This window comes from Myodes glareolus, chromosome 16 (genome assembly GCF_982192425.1).
Source record: "Myodes glareolus chromosome 16, mMyoGla1.1, whole genome shotgun sequence".
NCBI classification, from domain to species: domain Eukaryota; kingdom Metazoa; phylum Chordata; class Mammalia; order Rodentia; family Cricetidae; genus Myodes; species Myodes glareolus.
The window spans coordinates 75,488,224-75,494,223 of record NC_142041.1 but is presented as its reverse complement, the minus strand read 5'-3'; positions in this window follow the sequence as shown (position 1 = coordinate 75,494,223).

Here is a 6,000-nt window from a genome sequence, read left to right as displayed (position 1 = left end):
TATTGAATGCTTGTAGGTAGCTTAAGGCACTTTCAAAGGAAAGCGATTTTCTCTGAAAGGACAGCATTTAGAAAGTGAAGCAACACTCCATTCACTACGCACAGTGAATTGAAGTGTTGGAACAGACTGATTCTCTTTCAGAAAAATGCATGTGAGTTTCTTGTGAATGCTTGTAAGTAGCTTAAGGCACTTTCAAAGGAAAGTGATTTTCTCTGAAAGGACAGCATTTGGAAAGTGAAGCAACACTCCATTCACTTCGCACAGTTAATGGAAGTGTTGGAACAGACTGCTTCTCTTTCAGAGAAACAGATGTGAGTTTCTTATGAATGCTTGTAAGTAGCATTAGGCCGTTTCAAAAGAGAGGAATTTTCTCTAAAAGGAGAGCATATAGAAAGTGAAGCAACACTCCATTCACTTCGCACAGTGAATTGAAGTGTTGAAACAAACTGCTTCTCTTTCAGAAAAATGCGTGTGAGTTTCTTGTGAATGCTTGTAAGTAGCTTAAGGCTCTTTCAAAGGAAAGTGATTTTCTCTGAAAGGACAGCATTTAGAAAGTGAAGCAACACTCCATTCACTACGCACAGTGAATTGAAGTGTTGGAACAGACTACTTCTCTTTCAGAGAAACAGATATGAGTTTTTTGTGAATGCTTGTAAGTAGCTTAAGGCACTTTCAAAGGAAAGTGATTTCTCTGAAAGGACAGCATTTAGAAAGTGAAGCAACACTCCATTCACTTTGCACAGTGAATTGAAGTGTTGGAACAGACTGCTTCTCTTTCAGAGAAACGCATGTGAATTTCTATTGAATGCTTGTAAGTAGTTTAAGGCACTTTCAAAGGAAAGTGATTTTCTCTGAAAGGACAGCATTTAGAAAGTGAAGCAACACTCCATTCACTACGCACAGTGAATTGAAGTGTTGGAACTGACTGCTTCTCTTTCAGAAAAATGCATGTGAGTTTCTTGTGAATGCTTGTAAGTAGCTTAAGGCACTGTCAAAGGAAAGTGATTTTCTCTGAAAGGACATCAATTAGAAAGTGAAGCAACACTCCATTCACTACGCACAGTGAATTGAAGTGTTGGAACAGCCTGCTTCTCTTTCAGAGAAACAGATGTGAGTTTCTTCTGAATGCTTGTAAGTAGCTTAAGGCACTTTCAAAGGAAAGTGATTTTCTCTGAAAGGACAGCATTTAGAAAGTGAAGCAACACTCCATTCACTTTACACAGTTAATTGAAATGTTGAAACAGACTGCTTCTCTTTCAGAGAAACAGATGTGAGTTTCTTGTGAATGCTTGTAAGTAGCTTAAGGCAGTTTCAAAAGAGAGGGATTTTCTCTAAAAGGAGAGCATATAGAAAGTGAAGCAACACTCCATTCACTTTGCACAGTGAATTGAAGTGTTGGAACAAACTGCTTCTCTTTCAGTAAAATGCGTGTGAGTTTCTTGTGAATGCTTGTAAGTAGCTTAAGGCACTTTCAAAGGAAAGTGATTTTCTCTGAAAGGACAGCATTTAGAAAGTGAAGCAACACTCCATTCACTTCGCACAGTGAATTGAAGTGTTGGAACAGACTGCTTCTCTTTCAGAGAAACAGATGTGAGTTTCTTGTGAATGCTTGTAAGTAGCTTAAGGCACTCTCAAAGGAAAGTGATTTTCTCTGAAAGGACAGCATTTAGAAAGTGAAGCAACACTCCATTCACTATGCACAGTGAATTGAAGTGTTGAAACAGACTACTTCTCTTTCAGAGAAACAGATATGAGTTTTTTGTGAATGCTTGTAAGTAGCTTAAGGCACTTTCAAAGGAAAGTGATTTTCTCTGAAAGGACAGCATTTAGAAAGTGAAGCAATACTCCATTCACTTCGCACAGTGAATTGAAGTGTTGGAACAGACTGCTTCTCTTTCAGAGAAACGCATGTGAATTTCTATTGAATGCTTGTAAGTAGCTTAAGGCACTTTCAAAGGAAAGTGATTTTCTCTGAAAGGACAGCATTTAGAAAGTGAAGCAATACTCCATTCACTTCGCACAGTGAATTGAAGTGTTGGAACAGACTGCTTCTCTTTCAGAGAAACGCATGTGAATTTCTATTGAATGCTTGTAAGTAGCTTAAGGCACTTTCAAAGGAAAGCGATTTTCTCTGAAAGGACAGCATTTAGAAAGTGAAGCAACACTCCATTCAGTACGCACAGTGAATTGAAGTGTTGGAACTGACTGCTTCTCTTTCAGAAAAATGCATGTGAGTTTCTTGTGAATGCTTGTAAGTAGCTTAAGGCACTTTCAAAGGAAAGTGATTTTCTCTGAAAGGACAGCATTTCGAAAGTGAAGCAACACTCCATTCACTTTGCACAGTTAATTGAAGTGTTGGAACAGACTGCTTCTCTTTCAGAGAAACAGATGTGAGTTTCTTGTGAATGCTTGTAAGTAGCTTAAGGCAGTTTCAAAAGAGAGGGATTTTCTCTAAAAGGAGAGCATATAGAAAGGGAAGCAACACTCCATTCACTTTGCACAGTGAATTGAAGTGTTGGAACAAACTGCTTCTCTTTCAGTAAAATGCGTTTGAGTTTCTTGTGAATGCTTGTAAGTAGCTTAAGGCACTTTGAAAGGAAAGTGATTTTCTCTGAAAGGACAGCATTTAGAAAGTGAAACAACACTCCATTCACTTCGCATAGTGAATTGAAGTGTTGGAACAAACTGCTTCTCTTTCAGAAAATTGCATGTGAGTTTCCTGTGAATGCTTGTAAGTAGCTTAAGGCACTTTCAAAGGAAAGTGATTTTCTCTGAAAGGACAGTATTTAGAAAGTGAAGCTACACTCCATTCACTTCGCACAGTGAATTGAAGTGTTGGATCAGACTGCTTTTCTTTCAGAGAAACGCATGTGAATTTCTGTTGAATGCTTGTAAGTTGCTTAAGGCACTTTCAAGGAAAGTGATTTTCTCTTAAAAGACAGCATTTAGAAAGTGAAACAATACTCCATTCACTTCGCACAGTGAATTGAAGTGTTGGAACAGACTGCTTCTCTTTCAGAGAAACGCAAGTGAATTTCTATGGAATGCTTGTAAGTAGCTTAAGGCACTTTCAAAGGAAAGTGATTTTCTCTGAAAGGACAGCATTTAGAAAGTGAAGCAACACTCCATTCACTACGCACAGTGAATTGAAGTGTTGGAACCGACTACTTCTCTTTCAGAGAAACAGATATGACTTTTTGTGAATGCTTGTATGTAGCTTATGGCACGTTCAAAGGAAAGTGATTTTCTCTGAAAGGACAGCATTTAGAAAGTGAAGCAACACTCCATTCACTTCGCACAGTGAATTGAAGTGTTGGAACAGACTGCTTCTCTTTCAGAGAAACGCATGTGAATTTCTATTGAATGCTTGTAAGTAGTTTAAGGCACTTTCAAAGGAAAGTGATTTTCTCTGAAAGGACAGCATTTAGAAAGTGAAGCAACACTCCATTCACTACGCACAGTGAATTGAAGTGTTGAAACTGACTGCTTCTCTTTCAGAAAAATGCATGTGAGTTTCTTGTGAATGCTTGTAAGTAGCTTAAGGCACTTTCAAAGCAAAGTGATTTTTTGTGAAAGGACAGCATTTAGAAAGTGAAGCAACACTCCATTCACTTCGCACAGTGAATTGAAGTGTTGGAACAGACTGCTTCTCTTTCAGAGAAACAGATGTGATGTCTTGTGAATGCTTTTAAGTAGCTTAAGGCACTTTCAAAGGAAAGTGATTTTCTCTGAAAGGACAGCATTTAGAAAGTGAAGCAACACTCCATTCACTACGCACAGTGAATTGAAGTGTTGGAACAGACTACTTCTCTTTCAGAGAAACAGATATGAGTTTTTTGTGAATGCTTGTAAGTAGCTTAAGGCACATTCAAAGGAAAGTGATTTTCTCTGAAAGGACAGCATTTAGAAAGTGAAGCAACACTCCATTCACTTCGCACAGTGAATTGAAGTGTTGGAACAGACTGCTTCTCTTTCAGAGAAACGCATGTGAATTTCTATTGAATGCTTGTAAGTAGCTTAAGGCACTTTCAAAGGAAAGCGATTTTCTCTGAAAGGATAGCATTTAGAAAGTGAAGCAACACTCCATTCACTACGCACAGTGAATTGAAGTGTTGGAACTGACTGCTTCTCTTTCAGTGAAATGCATGTGAGTTTCTTGTCAATGCTTGTAAGTAGCTTAGGCACTTTCAAAGGAAAGTGTTTTTCTCTGAAATTACAGCATTTAGAAAGTGAAGCAACACTCCATTCACTTCGCACAGTGAATTGAAGTGTTGGAACAGACTGATTCTCTTTCAGAGAAACGCATGTGAATATCTATTGAATGCCTGTAGGTAGCTTAAGGCACTTTCAAAGGAAATCGATTTTCTCTGAAAGGACAGCATTTAGAAAGTGAAGCAACACTCCATTCACTACGCACAGTGAATTGAAGTGTTGGAACAGACTGATTCTCTTTCAGAAAAATGCATGTGAGTTTCTTGTGAATGCTTGTAAGTAGCTTAAGGCACTTTCAAAGGAAAGTGATTTTCTCTGAAAGGACAGCATTTGGAAAGTGAAGCAACACTCCATTCACTTCGCACAGTTAATGGAAGTGTTGGAACAGACTGCTTCTCTTTCAGAGAAACAGATGTGAGTTTCTTATGAATGCTTGTAAGTAGCTTTAGGCCGTTTCAAAAGAGAGGAATTTTCTCTAAAAGGAGAGCATATAGAAAGTGAAGCAACACTCCATTCACTTCGCACAGTGAATTGAAGTGTTGAAACAAACTGCTTCTCTTTCAGAAAAATGCGTGTGAGTTTCTTGTGAATGCTTGTAAGTAGCTTAAGGCACTTTCAAAGGAAAGTGATTTTCTCTGAAAGGACAGCATTTAGAAAGTGAAGCAACACTCCATTCACTACGCACAGTGAATTGAAGTGTTGGAACAGACTACTTCTCTTTCAGAGAAACAGATATGAGTTTTTTGTGAATGCTTGTAAGTAGCTTAAGGCACTTTCAAAGGAAAGTGATTTCTCTGAAAGGACAGCATTTAGAAAGTGAAGCAACACTCCATTCTCTTTGCACAGTGAACTGAAGTGTTGGAACAGACTGCTTCTCTTTCAGAGAAACGCATGTGAATTTCTATTGAATGCTTGTAAGTAGTTTAAGGCACTTTCAAAGGAAAGTGATTTTCTCTGAAAGGACAGCATTTAGAAAGTGAAGCAACACTCCATTCACTACGCACAGTGAATTGAAGTGTTGGAACTGACTGCTTCTCTTTCAGAAAAATGCATGTGAGTTTCTTGTGAATGCTTGTAAGTAGCTTAAGGCACTTTCAAAGGAAAGTGATTTTCTCTGAAAGGACAGCATTTAGAAAGTGAAGCAACACTCCATTCACTTCGCACAGTGAATTGAAATGTTGGAACAGACTGCTTCTCTTTCAGAGAAACGCATGTGAATTTCTATTGAATGCTTTTAAGTAGCTTAAGGCACTTTCAAAGGAAACTGATTTTCTCTGAAAGGACAGCATTTAGAAAGTGAAGCAACACTCCATTCACTACGCACAGTGAATTGAAGTGTTGGAACAGACTGATTCTCTTTCAGAAAAATGCATGTGAGTTTCTTGTGAATGCTTGTAAGTAGCTTAAGGCACTTTCAAAGGAAAGTGATTTTCTCTGAAAGGACAGCATTTAGAAAGCGAAGCAACACTCCATTCACTTCGCACAGTAAATTGAAGTGTTGGAACAGACTACTTCTCTTTCAGAGAAACAAATGTGAGTTTCTTGTGAATGCTTGTAAGTAGCTTAAGGCAGTTTCAAAAGAGAGTGAATTTCTCTGAAAGGAGAGCATTTAGAAAGTGAAGCAACATTCCATTCACTTCGCACAGTGAATTGATGTGTTGGAACAGACTGCTTCTCTTTCAGAGAAACAGATGTGAGTTTCTTGTGAATGCTTTTAAGTAGCTTAAGGCAGTTTAAAAAGAGAGTGATTTTCTGTAAAAGGAGAGCCTATAGAAAGTGAAGCAACAC